General features: G+C 42.2%; 1 protein-coding gene across 1 annotated transcript in view; it reads right to left on the reverse strand.

Moving 5' to 3' along the window:
* Nucleotides 1-16672, reverse strand: part of Col4a6 (collagen type IV alpha 6 chain) — a 298224-nt gene that overhangs the window by 69094 nt on the left and 212458 nt on the right. The gene's annotated exons all lie outside the window — the stretch shown is intronic.

Here is a 16672-nt window from a genome sequence, read left to right on the forward strand (position 1 = left end):
CATCGTGGCATTTTTTAACTCATCCAAATGGCCAGCCACAAGCTTACAGTGAATTTTGGAAATGGCCATGCCTAAACAATACTGACCCAGGGGGCCAAAGAGGGAAGAACCTAGAAACCTCTGAGCTGACCAACCTGTCAGAATTCATCTTTGGCTGATCCAGGATTCCACTGCTGTACCTGGCAACAGATACTCACAGGGAACACACACACACACACACACAAACACACACACACACACACACTGTTTACTTGCTCTTCCTATTCTCCCTCCTTTCCTCTTCCCCCAATCTGAACAGTGTTGAATGTGTAAAAAGCAAGGAGCCTGAGAATATCTATTAAGCATCAATTATGGTAGCAAGAGGGAGCAGCCTGAGGATTTTGAATGCCCTGGTTATAAAATGTCTGTAACAATTAAGTCTGAGAGTTCAGGCTGACATTTTAAAGCAGACTGAGACTGAGAATTAACCCCAGTGGGTACAATACAGGCAGCCTGGACTATCATTTAGAACAAATCCCAGTAGGGACTGAATTTTCTTGGCAGAAAAACGAAAACCATTAGTAATGTGCATTACCTCTCAGAAAACACAACACCATATCAGGTAGAGAGCTTATTTTCATAAATGCTTCCATCTCCACCTCTCGGTCTCTTTACTGACTGTCTGCAATTTCCTACAAATCTGTGAAAACCTCTGGCAAAAGCCCATTAATCATGCCCTTTACTATTCACGTTCAAGGTTTATTTTTTTGAGGGCCCCAAACAGGACAGATGCTTTGTACAGTGGCTAGAGTCACAAACTGGGTATGCAAGTGGACAATAGCTGTTCTGGTCCTTTGGAGTATAATTATCTGTGTCAATCAAGCCCATGAAGACTTAGGACTAATGAAAAGAAGTAAAAGACACTCTGCCCAAGAAGATGAATTTCTCTGGGGCCCCACCTACCACTCAACCTTTCACAACACCCAACATGCAGGCTACAAAAGGTGGTAGGCTGAAAACTGTCTCACAGGCTTACTTCTGGTAACGATGAAGATAGGGGGTTTAGTGTTCACTCTTGAGGATGTTACCTCCCATCGCTGGAATTTTGTTTACAAAGATTCTGTAATTTACTATTCTTGTAATTTTCACACAATTGATATGTGTGCATGTGTGTATAAAGAGAAAAATCACCACTGTCAAAAATCAATTGACTATATACATGTGTGCATCTATTTGTAGACTTTATTCTGTTTACATGTACTTTTATGCTAAATCACACTTGTGTGATTACTATAATTTTCTAATAAACTTCCTTCCTGATCTGTAAAAAAAAAGAGAGAAAGAGCAATACTTTAAAACAATTTTGCTGGGATGTTGCTGAGAATGAAAAAGGAAGTCAAAATCTGGGTTTCGAGAGTACTGTACAGGGCTGGGGTTGTGGCTCAGTGGCAGAGTGCTTGCCTAGCATGTGTGAGGCACTGGGTTCAATCCTCAGCATCACATAAACATAAATAAAATGAAGGTCCATTGACAACTACAAAAATACTTAAAAAAGAATACTGTTCACAAAACCATCACAAACAGTATAGGTCTAGAACAGAGTATAAGTACTTCAGGAACACAGGAGGGATTGGCCACAGATGTCTGAGGAATGCTCACACTTGGCCTATGGCTGGGGGAAGTCATGGGCCACATTTGGATGGCCAAAAGGGCCCAGCTGAAGTGGGCCTGTAAAGTCAGGCAAGAAAGTGGGAGACTTGATGTGGTAGGACATAGGGAACCATCTGGGAAGAAAGCAGTGTTCAGGGCTGAAAGTCATCAAGGAGCATTTTGGAGAACATGTGTGTGTCAGCAGGAGGCCAGGGCAGCCTGCCTGAGGCTGGAACAAGGGAGGCAGATAAGATCCAGCTGTTGGGGAGGAGAACTCTGCTTGGCGGGAGGATGGGATCAGGATGGGCTTGCTGAGGTCATGTTATTACTAGCAGAGAAGACCCAGTCAGGGCACTGAATGCTTGACCCAAATCTGAGTCCTGTCAAAAGTTTTCCCATGTCAAGGGAGGTGAGGGGCAAAGCATGGTAAACCACTGAACACCTTCTGAGAGAGTGAGCCGTGTCCAGCACAGGCACATGGACTGGCACACTCCACCTCTGCTACCTTGCCTCTGAGAACACAAGGGCAATACCCAGGACAAACAGGAAGACATAGGAATAAGGCGATTCTAGGACTGGACTTAACAGGAACACTGATTCCAACCAGCAAAGGCAGGGTTCCATGGCCTGCTTCCTTTTCCTTAGCTGGGTGAGCACATTAAGTTTGTTGACTCCTCTGTTCCAGTCACAAAAGTGAAAGTGAGTTTCTTAAAGACCTCATGAATCTTTTAAAAAAATTCCAATGCTTTTTTTCAAAGGGGCATTTGAAAAGGTACCACTTGGAGAAACATGGAGTTCTGGACCAATCCCCAGGTGTTCAGGATGGTGAGCATGTGAACAGGCTAGCTTCGAATCTCTCAGATTGACTTCAGATCTAGAAACAGGGCTTCTGTTGTGTCTTGAGGCTCCTGAGGCACTATTTGTCTTGAACTCCCTCCTCACTGTGGTGCCAGGCCCTTCTAAAGTCGGGAATCATAGGATATGATAATGACAAGGAGCCTTCCCATTGAAGCACTCTCATGCAGTGAGGCACAGAGTACCACTAACAAACAGAGGTGGCGAAGCAAAAATGGGTTGTATTGTCAGTCATCTCTAGATAAGCTTACTCTGTGGCTAATCACGGTTTGGTCTTTTTTGCTTATCTCCACTGCACACGGTTTCTGTCTTAGTACCCGGCGTACTGTTGAAGCTTAGTACTAAATCAGGAATGGATTGGTTTTTTTTCCTCCAGACATTATCAGCGACACTTTTCATAGCGGCCAGCAGAGGTCAGTGTGAGAACACAGAGACTACAGATGAGCAGGTGGTTGGGTGGGCCTCTCCCACTACAGAGAAAAAGAAATCAAACCAGTGTCAGAGAAGTCACAGAATGTTCGAGCAGGGAAGGCCCTTGGAGACCATTCAATCCAGGGTTTATTTTATACATGGGGTGGCGGGGGAAGGCTGAGAGAAGAGGAAGGACTCGTTTAGGTCACATAGCCAGTAGGAACAGTGGAGAACTTAAAACTAGACCGCCTGCTGCCAGTGGATGGTTCTTCCCTGTTTGCCAATGGCAGATGTCCTAGGGGGCCCATCAGGCTGGCCCCCCCTTGCCCCGGGTCCGCCCCTGGGACTGTCCCCATCAGTAGGCTGCAGCAACCAGATGCTCACACATCATTTCTCTCTTCCTAACCCTGATCATTTCACAGAACCAATCTGAAACACCATCACTGTTTGGACTGCTAGCAGAATTTCAATAGGCTTGGACCAATGCCCTGCCCTGATACATGTCATTTACTTTGGCAAATAGACCCAGACAGGGCAGAAGGGACTCCTCCAAGTCTTTCCAACAAGCTCTCCCGCATCCATCTGCTCAGGATTTTAAATGTGCATATCAGGGACTAATTCTCAAGGGAATGGCTTGGGACTTGTGCCTAAGGCCAGGGACTACAGGTTCATAACCACAGTTCAACCTGGATGCTTCCTCTTGATTATGGGTTGGGAACAGTGTGCATTTTAAGGTCACCATTGATCAGACCCAGACAACTGGGTAAGATACCCAGAAATGGGACTGCTTATAAAGTAGTACACGTATGCAGAAATAATACCCAGGAACCTTAAAAGCACATGCCTCAGACTTGGTAGTACTGTGAAAGTGATGGAGGTGGTTGACTTTTCATAATGTGATCCCCTTTGGCTTTTTATCCATCCCTCAAGAGTCCAGTGTTCTTCTCCCATAAAATTAAAATTTGTTCCTAAGGAAGAATCTGAAACTCATTCCCACCAACACATAAGTGACTGACAACAAGTTAGAGCTTTACTTTTCCCAAGGGGGATTTATAGTTTATGGTGAGCAAAATGTTAAGTCAGGGGATGCATGTGATGTTTATGAAGCAGAGAAGGAAGGAAGAATGGTGTGCCCAGGACTTCCATCATGGAGAAGTAGCCCAGAAGGTGCTGCAGTGCTAATAGGTAGACCTGGAATCAAAGCTCCTTATTGCCCTTTAATAGTAATGTCCTTGGGCAAGTGACTTAACCATTCTGAGGCTCAAGAGTTTGAAAGTAGTAACAGCTCTTGCATATGATTATTGTGAGTTAATGAATGGAAAACACCTGGAACGTAGAATGAAAATACCAGTTCCCTATCCCCTTTAGGGATGGAGATGGTAAAATGGAGAAGTTAGGATAGGGTACTCGATGCTCCTTTTTGTAAGTTTAGCTAAGAGATGCACAGACTTTATTGAGAAACCACCTTTGGGGCAAAAATGTGTGCCTGGGAATGAAGGAGCATGTATGCTGGCACCCCACATCTGTGGGGGCAATTCCCCTTATTAAGCAATGGTGTCCTGGTTCTTCCAGGTACTTGGATCCTAAGTGTGCTCATTTTCCCAAAGGGACCTCATCTACATGCTAATGACTCTCCGAATCTGAACCTCCAGCCTAGATTTTTCTTCGGAGTGTGCCAGAGACCTCTCCATCTGCATATTCTGACTCCAACTCAACATGACCAAAATAGAACTCACTGTCTTATCCTTAACCTCATTCCCCAAACCAACTCCTTTCCCTCAAATTACTGGAGTTAACTTAGTAAATGGCACTATCCATGAGGTTGACTGAGCCAGAAATTCAGGGATCCTCCATCGCAGCCCCCTTTGCCTCAGTTCCTACCCACATGCAATCCATTGTCAAGCACTGGCAATTCAACTTTCAAAATATAATGCAAATCTATCCCTTGATCTCCGGATGCTTTTAGTTCAGCTCTTCCTCATCTCTTCCCTAGAGTGTTGCCACAGCCTCCCAATTGTCTTCCATCTTGCAGTCTTGCATTACTCTCCCTAGTATGCTAGCTTTTATGTATATGCCTCTGCTCTCCTGGATAGCCCCTATGTATCTTTCAGGTTCCATAAAAGATTATCAGCTCCTTCAGAGAGCTTTCTTGATTACTTCTACCCCACAGCATCCCTAGGTTGCCTGTTTATGTGTTGATAACTCCAATAGACAGCTCCTTGAGCACAGGACCCATACCTGACTCCTCACTGCAACGCTCGTGCTGCACACAGTGGGCATTCAGTAAATGTTTTCTGAATGAATGAAGAAATGAATGAATGAATATACACACTGAAAAGTGCAATCAAGGAACATCTGCTCACAGGACTACAGAAAAGAGAGCTGCATAAGCCTCAGGATGTCATTTAGTTCAGGATGGAGAAACTGGAGCCCAGAAAGAAAAAGGGACATATCCAAGTTCATAGAATATCGAATCTGCACATTTCCTCACTTTTAAAAATTGGTGTATTATAGTTGTATTTATTGATGGGATTTGTTACATATTTGTATGTGCACACTATATAACAATGTAATTTGGCCTTTCATTCCCAGCATTTTCCCCTCCCTCTCTGCCTCTCACCCCTTGGTCCCTTTCCTCTACCGATCGCCCTTTGATTTTTAGGAGATCACTTGTTTTCCTCTTTCCTCTCTACCTTCCATATATCAGAGAAATATATGACCCTGACCTTGTGTCAACCCTATGCTCTTTTATTTGTTCTTTTTAGTTATACATGACAGTAGAATATACTTTGGCAGATTATACATACATAGAGTATAACTTATTCTATTCAGGATCCCACTCTTGAGGTTGTACATGTGTGGAGCCACCTGGTTGCGTATGCAAATACAAGCCTAGGAAAGTTATGACTGATAAATTCTACTGTCCTTCCTATTCCCCTCCCCTCCCCATCCCTTCCCTTATTTTCCCTTTGTCTAATCCAATGGACTGCTATTCCCCTCCCCAACCTCCCTTGTTTGGGTTAGGATTCACAAATCAGAAATAACATTTGGCCTTTGGTTTTTTGGGACTGCCTTATTTCACTTAGCATGATATTATCCAGTTCCATCCATTTACTAGAAAATGCCATAATTTCATTCTTTATGGCTCAGTAATACTCCACTGTGTATATATACCACATTTTCTTTATCCATTCATCCTTTGAAGGACTCCTAGGTTGTTTCTATAGCATGGTTATTGTAAGTCGAGCTGCGATAAACATCAATGCAGCTGTGTCACTGTAGTATGCTGATTTTAAGTCCTTTGGGTATATACTGAAGAGTGGGATAACTGGGTGAAATGGTGGTTCCATTCCAATTTTTATAAGAAATTTCCATATTGTTATCCATAATGTCAACCCTACACTTTTAAAAACACAGTATCATAATATCTTTTAGGAAATTTAAAAACAGAAATGGTCAAAATGTAATGTATTTTCTGAGCATTCTCCATCCTCTGAGATCTCTGAGTGAAATGTCTTTGGTTCTTATCCAGATTGGTGTCTATCCTTTCAACAATTATATATTTACCACCTAATATGTGAAAGGCTTTCAGGGTAAGATGGTGGGTAAAAGATAGCTTCTGCATTTGTGGAGGTTATAGTCTCAGTATCCCTTGAAAGAGATGTGCATTTATTACCCTATGTGCATATATGATCACATGTCCAGTGTAACTCTACATCATGTATAACCAGAAGAATGAGAAGTTACACTCCGTTTAAGTATGATGTGTCAAATGCATTCTATTGTCACATATAACTAATTAGAACAAATTAAAAAAAAGAAAGGGATGTGCGTGTCCATCCCCAATCTAATTCAACACTTTTCATTTTGGCCTGAGTGCTGTGCTAGGTGTGTATGCATCTTTGTGTGAGAGATGAGATGGTAATACACTAAGGAAACACACTGCATGGACCATGCATGTTGGGAAAGATAAGTCTATATTATAAGAAGAGATTGGAGATGAAGTCACATGCAATGAATTTTAAAAATTGTACTATATACACCATAAGTGCAAGAGGAATTCGGGGATACATGAGCTCACAAGAGGGGAGAGAAGTAAGGAAAAGGCTAACAACATGTTAGGGAATGCATTCCAAATACAGAGAATTGTGGGAATTAACAAATTGTGTAAGCAAAGGCCAGTTAGAAGCCCAGGCCTGGCTAGAGCTGAGGTAGCATCTCAAATAATCAGTGAGAAAGGGCAGGAGATGTTAACCTGCAAAAACCTCTGGGTGCTGGGGTGCTCACTCTAGTTCATTAGCTATGTTTTTTTTTTAAATTTATTTTTATAGTAAACAAATGGGATACATGTTGTTTCTGATTGTACATGGAGTAACAGCATACCATTTGCGTAATCATTAGCTATGTTTTGTTCTAAACTTTAGTCTGGCTCTCAACTTAGTTCAGAATTTAATGAGTCAACTTGGCATATTAGCTAAGAGGACAAGATTCTGAGTCAAAAAGTACTGGATTCAAAATCCCTCTTGACCACTGCAGGACTTTGGGATGGAGGACAACATCAGTTTTCTAACTTATCCAATCAGAATAATATTAGTGTCTACCTCAGAGGGTAATTACAAGAATTAAATGAGATAATTCATGTAAACCATGATTTTCACTCCTTTGTATGCATCTGAAACACCTGGAGGTAATGTTAGAAGACAGATGGCTGGGCCCCACCCCCAGAGTTTCAGATTCAGTAGGTCTGGTTGGATCTAAGAATTTGCATATTTATTAAGTTCCCAGGTGGTGCTGATGGTATAGGGTTGAGACCAAACTTGGAGAGACTGCTAAAAATCATTTAGCATGGTACCTAGAATAGAATAAATGTACAGTGAAAGTTACTTGTTATTGGCATATTATTCTCATTTAGGAAATGATTGTGGCTTGCACAGGTTTGGGATTCACAATTTCAGCATTCCTTTTTTGTTGTTGTTGTTGTTACCAGAGATTGAACCCAGCACCCCCAGCCCTTTTTATATTTTATTTAGAGACAGGGTCTCACTGAGTTGCTTAGGACATAAGTTGCTGAGGCTGACCTTGAACTTATGATCCTCCTGCCTCAGCCTCCGGAGCCACTGGAGGGGATTATTCAGCATTTGTTTCTCACTATGGTTCAAGGAACCTCCCCTTCTTTTTCATTATGACACACAGAAGGAAGGGTGGGTACAGGGAACAATACCAGAGATGAAAACCATTGAGGCAGCTGTGACTTCCTGAAGAGAAATAACAGTGACTTCGATTAGGTTCATGACACTTGAGACAAAGGAGAAAAGAGATTTGAGAGATATTTCAGAGGCTTTAACATAAACACTCAGGGTTAGATTGGAATCAATGGAAAAAATTGAGGAAGGTGCAGCAGGGCGTGGTGGCGCACTCTTGTAATCAAAGCAACTAGGGAGGCTAAGGCAGGAGGATCCCAAACTCAAAGCCAGTCTTAGCAAGTTAGCAAGGCACTAAGCAACTTAGGGAGACCCTGTCTCTAAACAAAAATAAAAAGATCTGGGGATGTGGCTTTGTGGCTAAGCACACCTGGGTTCAATCCCCAGTATAAAAGAAAACCCAATCAACCAACTAAACAAAGAAACCTGAAGAAGGTACAAAGGATGTTTCCCAAGTTTCTTTTTGGTCAATGAGAGATCTCTTCACTGACATGAGGAAACTAAGGGGAAGAAGAGTCTTGCATGGAAGATGAGGAGTTCAATTTTGGACAGGTGGAATTTAAGATGTTTTGGAAACATCTAAGGAGAAATTCAGCATTGTTTTTCCCACTAGACTGAAAGGTTCAAGGTCAAGGAATGAAGTCAGCTCACCACTGGGTTTCTAGAGATGCAGTGTCTGGTGTGCAGTGGACAAGAAAAACATAATTATGGAATATATAAAGATAGAGAACTAAACATACACCTGGAATCTTTAAAAAGGTCCATTCCAAGTCTCATTAGCTAGAGGCAAAATGAGATTAAACTACTGTTGCTAGCCTGAACGACCCATTGTAGCCTTCAAGAAGTAGGGAGCAGAGATCCCTGACCTCCAGTTAAGAGACGAGGTGAATTGAGTTTTCTAATTCATCCTTACTCTATAACTGGAATTTCCATCTCAGATATGGGGTGTAGTGGGCATACAGAAACTTAATAGATTCAGGGGACTCCTGCCACTGGGGCCCCTTCTCTTCATAGAAGTCTGCTGCTGTCACTTTTTCAATAAACCTGCTGGTTGCTTACTATCTCTGTGTCCTGTTCTAAAAATAAAAACAAACAATAACAATAACAACAAAAACACCTAACAAATTTCTGGTCTAAATAGATGGGGGGGTCTCTCCCCTAGCCATGAAATGTGGTAAAGAAGATATTAATGTTAATACTCCCAAGAGCAGACTAGGCTAAGAAGATTCAGACCACATTTTGCTGTTCCTTTGGATCATCACAATACATGTGTGAGGTATGCTGTGGGCACTAAGCAGCAAAGCAGTAAGCCAATGGGGCTGGCTAATGTCACAAAAATGCTCAGTGGCAGAGCAGGTATCTGGGCCTCCCAATCAACTTGGTGCACCTTTGTTGGAACTAATCAAGATAGATATCTTTAGATTTCTATATTCCACTCTTCTAGTAACAGCATTAATAGAATAGCATTGTTTATAGTGGTGAGTAGAGAAGAAAGAATATGGGTAGCTGAAGAATATATGTCTAGCACATGGCAGAGAAAAACTCATATCATGTAAATACATGAATCCATTTTGTGGCCCAGGAAACCCCGGTTCAGCTTGATAAATGTTAGCATCATCTACAATTTGCTAGCAAGCACAGTGATCCTTTATATCCAAATAAATATATAAATAATAGACAGATTAGATAGTGATTGGTATCTAGCAAAAAAATGAACCTCCCAAATTCTCAGGGTCTGCCACAGCTAAGAAGCAGTATCAGAGACTCCCTCTCAACACACAAATGAAAACACATTTCTTTCTAGTTCTGTGGCAGTAATCAGTGTTTGAAGCAGCCAGCCCAGGCATGAAGACATGCATCTACATGTTTTGTTTGCAAAGACACACACAACTATTCCATTGGCTATTCTCAGCGACACTGATTCTCTGCATTGAAGAATGCTCTGAATGTAGAAACACAAACCCGCAGTAAGAGATACTCTGGGCCAAAAATGTTGTTATTATTATTGATATCAAAGACATTTATCTCAATTTGCCTAAACTTTTCACTGGAACAGGTACTATTTAATAGAAATTTACTAGTGGAATCACTAAAGTCATCCAGAGCACCTCAAGAAATGGCACAATTAACTTAAAAACAGAGATAATTTCTTCTTGTTCTCAGTGAACATGGTCTCCTTAATTCTTCTATGGGCAACAGAAAGTTAATCAGGTTATATTAGACAAATTCTGGTGTTCTAGAAGCTCCTGGTGCTAGCATATTAATTTAGTGGAAGAAGTGGGAATATAAGCACAATATACTAATTTGGGATCATTGTGCTAAGCAGAAATTGAAGAATTTAATCTTCAACTGTTATATTTTCCCTTGTTCCCGGGGAATGTCTAGATAGAGGCAAATTAAGTTGATGAAGAATTTTTAGGTCTTCCTTTTCTCCATAACATGTTTATTAAATGGTATTGGACACCAGAACAAACTTTCCTTTTGTGATCATTGGAAATTGCAAAAACCAAAAGTCAAGTAAAATGTACAGATGATCAACAGTTGGTCATAAAAATAAAACAGAATAAACACCTCTGATGGAATGAACATCTCAAATGGCTGAAGGCGCCCCACATTTCTTGGAATGGACATGCAGCTTATAAATGAGCCCCAGTGTGTACTGAGTTTCCAGACTGCACGAGAAAATAAATACAGCTCTATTTGGGATGAATTTAACCTAAAACTAATATACCTGTTGGGAAAACATGGAATACTTAATTTGCTATGATTTTGTTTTCCTTCTTAGAATTTAGAAAGGCAACTTGAGATGATTTGATGGCACAGGCCTCTTAAAAGGCTTTCTAGCAAACTTGGAATAATGTTGTGTTTGCCTCTCAGAAATTCTTGTGTTTGAAGAAGAATCATTAAGATTTAGGTTCAATTCCCTGCTCCCACTTTCAGGCTGTACGATCTTGAGGAAAACCAATTAATCTCTAGGTTTTTGTCTTTTCATCAACAAAATGGGGACATTACTTGCCCTACCTATTTCCTGAGTTGCTTTGAACATCAGTTGAGATACAACAGTGAAAAGGATTTGCAATATTTATTCCATTGACAGAGCTTTGCTTTTGGTGGGAAAACATGAGTAACTAAACTTTAATTTCCAAAAAATCCTCTCATTTTCAGGCTCATCAGGCAATAAACCTTTAAATGAATAAAGGTTCATGAGGAAGAGTTTTCAGTAGAAAGAGATTGAATGAAATAAGGAGCAGAATTTAAAGTAGTAAAAGGCGGAGGGAAATTGACTGTCTAGCACAAGATTCTCATTATAGCTTTAAAATGATTAGACCTATACTATTAAAAATATGGGGTTTATTTTAAAACACACAGTTTAATTACAACCCAGAGTCAATCTTTTTTTTCGCATTTTTCTAGCAAAACATAGCCCTGTTTTTATAACAAAAATCACAGCAGAACAGGATTTGCCAGAAATTCACTTTGCAGCACTTTTTTTCTGTAGTGTATCTATTCCATTAGACAAGGGGTACTTTCAGCATTTTCTCTGACATAATAAATTGCCCATCATTGATATACTACACAACCTTTGGTCCAAAATGGAACTGGTGTAAGCTGATTGCTTCTGGATCAATGCTGGCTTCCCTGATTCTCTGGTGAGAAGCCATCAAGTTTGGGGAATGGGAGGTAACTGGGGAGCAACCAACTATTGCTCCTTAAACAGAAGAAAGGTAGAATTTTTAAAAATCCATCTGAACCCACTTGCTGAAGAACTCAGGGAGCTCTGAGAAGGAAGGGCAAGGAAAGTGGGGCAGCAATGTATTGACATAGTCTCAGTGATATTCCCATGCATACTTACATCCCTGACTTCAGTTAAAACCAGAGGAGCAGTTATAGCCACATCCATGCAGATAAATACACACATGCTCACAGGTGCAGGAGTCTGCTAAAATGGTAATGCCTGTTTCTACCATGGCATAGCCTACCGTACACCTTTCACCCAGCAGTGAGTTTGAATTCAAGAAGATAGCATGACTTACAGCTCCCCTATCATCCTGCTTCCCTCCCAGTGTATGCAGTAGTCCCTGTGCAGAAATAAAGTCATCCACACATCCATACAAAGGAAAAAAAGGAGATAGGAAGGGGGTGTGGAGGGCAAAGGCTCCGCTTTACATTTCTTTTTTGGGGGGAGTGGATTACAGGGATTGAACTCAGGGGAAATTAACCACTGAGCCACATCCCCAGGCCATTTTATTTTTTTATTTGAGACAGGATTCTGCTAAGTTGCTTAGGCCTTGCTAAGTTGCTGAGGTTGACTTTGAACTCTCAATCCTCCTGCCTCAACTGCCGAAGCCCCCCGATTACAGGTGTTCACCACCACACCCAGCCTGCACTCTACATTTATGATATTTTTTTCCTTTTACATGGTGGACAGTTGGATGCTGAAATGAACTCAAGCTCTGTGTGCAGTAGGAACAATGAGCCATGGAGGTGACAGAAAGCTATGGTATAGATTTCGAGTAGAAGCTCCAGAATTATTAGTAGCACTAGGAATAAGAGTTACAAGTTTGCATCAGAGCAGATCCTCAGATTTCAAAGTGTTTCTACTCTAGGACTCCATCTAATGTTCATATAACCCTATCCTAAATGTACCAGGGAAAGTAAGTGAGGACCAGAGATTAAATAACTTGTCCAGGGCCAGAAAGTTTGTACCGGCAGAGCCAGATCCATCTTAGTCCCAGTCCAGTGCTCTTTCTGCTACCTCCCTTTATAAAGGTGATGGGTCAGTTCTCTGTCAGAAATTCTCACTAACATGTCATGTGATTCTACCCAAAACCCCGAGTCTGGAGCATATGAATCCTTTTGGAGTTTTCCCCTTAATCCTACTTGTTGCCCAGGACACCTTTATTAACCAACTAGGTAGGTGTACAAAGAACAAAGAATTCAAATCAATCTATTATCCTCTCATAACTCATTGATTCAGTAAAATTTCACTGAGTATGTACTATGTACCAGCCATGACATTATATGTTAGTAACACAGACGAATGAAACATGACCTTTGCCTTTGAGGAACTCTCAATCCAAGTAGAAAAATAAGTCTTGCACATACATAAGTATACCATAAGGCAGAGGAGAGCAGGAAGGATATGATACTAAACCCAAAGACTGTCACTGAGTTTGTCTTGATGGCAGAAGAGGGTCCTTTTATTTCTCCAATCTAGAGAGCATAAGGAAGATGTGTAAGAAAAAAACCCAGAACAAGTAAGTAAGAGGGAAGTGGAGAAAGTCTATTTGAAATTGATCTCAGGTTTCTCAACAAACATAGCAGCAGGTCACAGGTAGGGAGGGAAGTTAGTTGAGTTGAGGTTGATTGGAAAGGGCCAGGGTGAAATGCTGTAGAGGACCTGGCAGGAAGTCAATCTTTGGAAAAACACAAAGGCCTGCCAAGCAGCACCAAGAGCTCTGCAGACACTAGACAACGTGCTTTGGTGGGGAAATGTTCCTCAAACAATAGTTGGCAATTCAAGAGCAGGAGCAGACGAAGCAGGAGCAGACGAAGCAGGTGGTGGAGGCTTCCAGGGTGGGCACTGACAGATACGCCAGAAGAACTGGGATTGAGGCTGAGGCTGGAGGAGAGGGATAGGCCTAATTGGAGGGTGGTAATAACATTGTGGAAATGGCTATCTTGGGTTTCAGATGGAGAGGGAGCCAGAGGGAGCTAGAAAAATTCCAGTAAGCAATGATTTACTAGAAACTTTGGCCTTGCTCAAAGAAAGAATTCTGAACTACCCATGGATATAATAAGTGCTATACATATAGCACTTAATACTTGAGTCAATTCTTTGAAGATAAATCTGGAGCCAGAGAGAGCAACCTGGAGATCCAAAGCTGGAGAAAATCCACCAGATGTTTAGCAATAGGATCCTTCATCTATCCCAGACTGAAGATCTCATTGCTTGGTTTAATATTGAACTCAAAGAGAGATGGTTTGGGCTAATGCAGAGAAAATGGTGCTAAGTAGCATGTCAGAGTTGATGGCCTGTGTAGGGAAGAAAGCAGGGGGTCCACATGCTCATGACTTTTGGAAGACACATGTTGTGTCAGAGTTCTTCATCCTCTCTACCTTCTCTACTTCCTACTCTCCCTACCACCTTCCTTAACTTTGCTGAAATTTTGGTTATAGCTTACTCTGCCCAAATGCTCTCTCAGAGTTAGTAGCAATGGAAACACTTTAAACAACTCACAAGTTAATTATCTCATTCCTAGAGAAAGCAGTTATGGATAAACCAGGAAACTATCCTGTAAGGAATCCATTGGAAATTGGGGAGGGAGGGTAAAATAGCTGGAAAGGGAAGTAAAACAGGCCAACTCTAGGACCTGTGAGAGAAAAAAAAAGTGGGGGAAAGGGAGCTGGATAGTCCAGGAGTCTGACTTGGGAGCGTTGACTGTGTAGGAGGCCCCATGTCTTCCTTACCCTCCCCTCCATTTTTTCATTCTCTGGTTTTATGAGGATTTTAAAAGCTTCTAGATTGGTGCTGGCAATCTTTCAGAAAATGTTACCAGAGAATTCTCTATAAAGTCCCCAATGAAGCCTGCCACAGCCAAGAGTAGCAATTGTCCTCTATAGCTGAGTGGAAAACAAATCTCGGGGACTTTCCCTTCCAGGCTTTGAGCACTTCAGGTCTTTTGGACTGAGAACCAAGCAGCTAAATCACTTCTCTTGCCTTGCTGACTCACAAAGAAGTTTCTTTGTTAGTCCAGTTTCAACCAGTCCCTGGAACCCAGAAATACAAAAACAGTGGTGGGGGGAGTGGAATGGGGAGATCTGTAATAAGTCCACTGGGGAGAGGCGAAATCTCCCAAAGGCTAAGCAAAAGAGCACAATATAGGGAGGTGCAAGTCCAGGTACAGCAAAGCTAACATTCGATGAGCCGTTCTGAGGCTCCTATCCCTTGGGACCCTGTTTGGGCAACTATCCTTCCTCTCCCCTATTTCTTCTGGACTAGTTGCTTTCCTTTGATCTGCCTGATACTAAAAAATAAAACAGAAAAAAAAATCCTTCCTCTGACGCCCTGATTCCCATCCCACCACACATTATTACCCCATCTCTCCACCACCTTTCCAGAACAAACTTCTTGATGAACTAGCCAGAATTCATTACCTCTATTTCCTCCCTTCCTACTCTCTCCAATTCCTGGCAATCGGGCCTACCACACTCCTCTCTTTTAAGAATACCTTCTAGCAGTGTGTGGGGGCACACACCTGTAATCCCAGCGACTCAAGAGGCTGAGGCCAGAGCATCACTCGTTCAAAGTCAGGCTCAGCAACTTAGTGAGGCTATAAGCAACCTAGTGAGGCCCTGTCTCAAAATAAAAAGTTTAAAAGACTGGGAATGTGGGCTCAGTGGTTATGCACCCTTGGGATCAATCCCCGCTACCAAAAAATTAAAGACTTTGTACAGTTCATCTTTCTTTCCATTTAAGTGCTTTGCCAAAGTAAGTGCTCACTTGATATTGTTTAACTGAATTAAGGGGACTGTGAAAAATACCAGTTGAACTATAATGAGGGAACTCTGACGTACTTCATAATGCTTTGGAAATTACTATTCATGCAATATTCTGACAAAATGCCATGTAATTCTCATTTTAAAATAAATTAATAATATATCCCAAATTAAATATTGGATGAAAGAGGAAATACAAATTATGAATTAATGTATAGTTTTAACTCTTGAACCATGATAATGTTTTCTATACTCTCAAAATTAAATTATGAAATATGGAGGGGGAAGGATCTCTGACTGAACAAGAACAGAAAAAATGAAGTATGGAGTAAACTATGGTGGGTAATAACTAGGAGGGGGTACATGGGAGACTTTTGGGGTGATGATAATGTTCTATATCTTGGATCTGGTAGGGCATTACAGGGGAGTGTTGACTTGGTAAAAATTCTTCATGCCCTACACTTACGGTTTGGGAATCTCGTGTTTACAATAATATCTTAGAAGTTTCTAAAATAAAAAAATGAGGCGCGGGCCAAGATGGCGGACTAGAGGGCGGCTGCATTTCACGCTGCTCCAGGACGCAAGATTCAAAAGAGGAGATAGTGAGAGACTTGGGACCAACTCAAAGCCGCCGGGTGAGTCTCTCCCGTTGGGAAGACGTCCCGGATGGGGCAGTAGCCCCGGAACGCAGGGAATTTGTGAAGTGGAGTTGCTCGGCGAGACGCCCCTCCCCCCGCTGGAGCGGGTAAACACGGACAACTGGGATCATCGTAGAGGAGGCGGCTCAGCATAGCGCTTGGACTCCAGCAGCCGCTGGGGCTCCGGGCGGCTGCCTGGGGAGGAGCTGCGTGGCGAGCTGTTTGGACCCAGAACAACCGCTTCTGAACACAGGGGGTTGCCCGGAGGAAGAGGAGGAGCGCGGCGGGACGCTTGGTCTAGGAGTGACTGCATCAGAGCCACAGGCAGTTGCCAGAGGAGGAGCTGCGTGGTGAACTGTTTGAACCCAGAGCGAGCGCTCCTGAGTGCCGGGAGGTTGCCCGGAGGAGGAGGAGGAGCGCGGCGTGTTGCTTGGGCTG

Source organism: Sciurus carolinensis, chromosome X (assembly GCF_902686445.1).
Source record: "Sciurus carolinensis chromosome X, mSciCar1.2, whole genome shotgun sequence".
NCBI classification, from domain to species: Eukaryota; Metazoa; Chordata; class Mammalia; order Rodentia; family Sciuridae; genus Sciurus; species Sciurus carolinensis.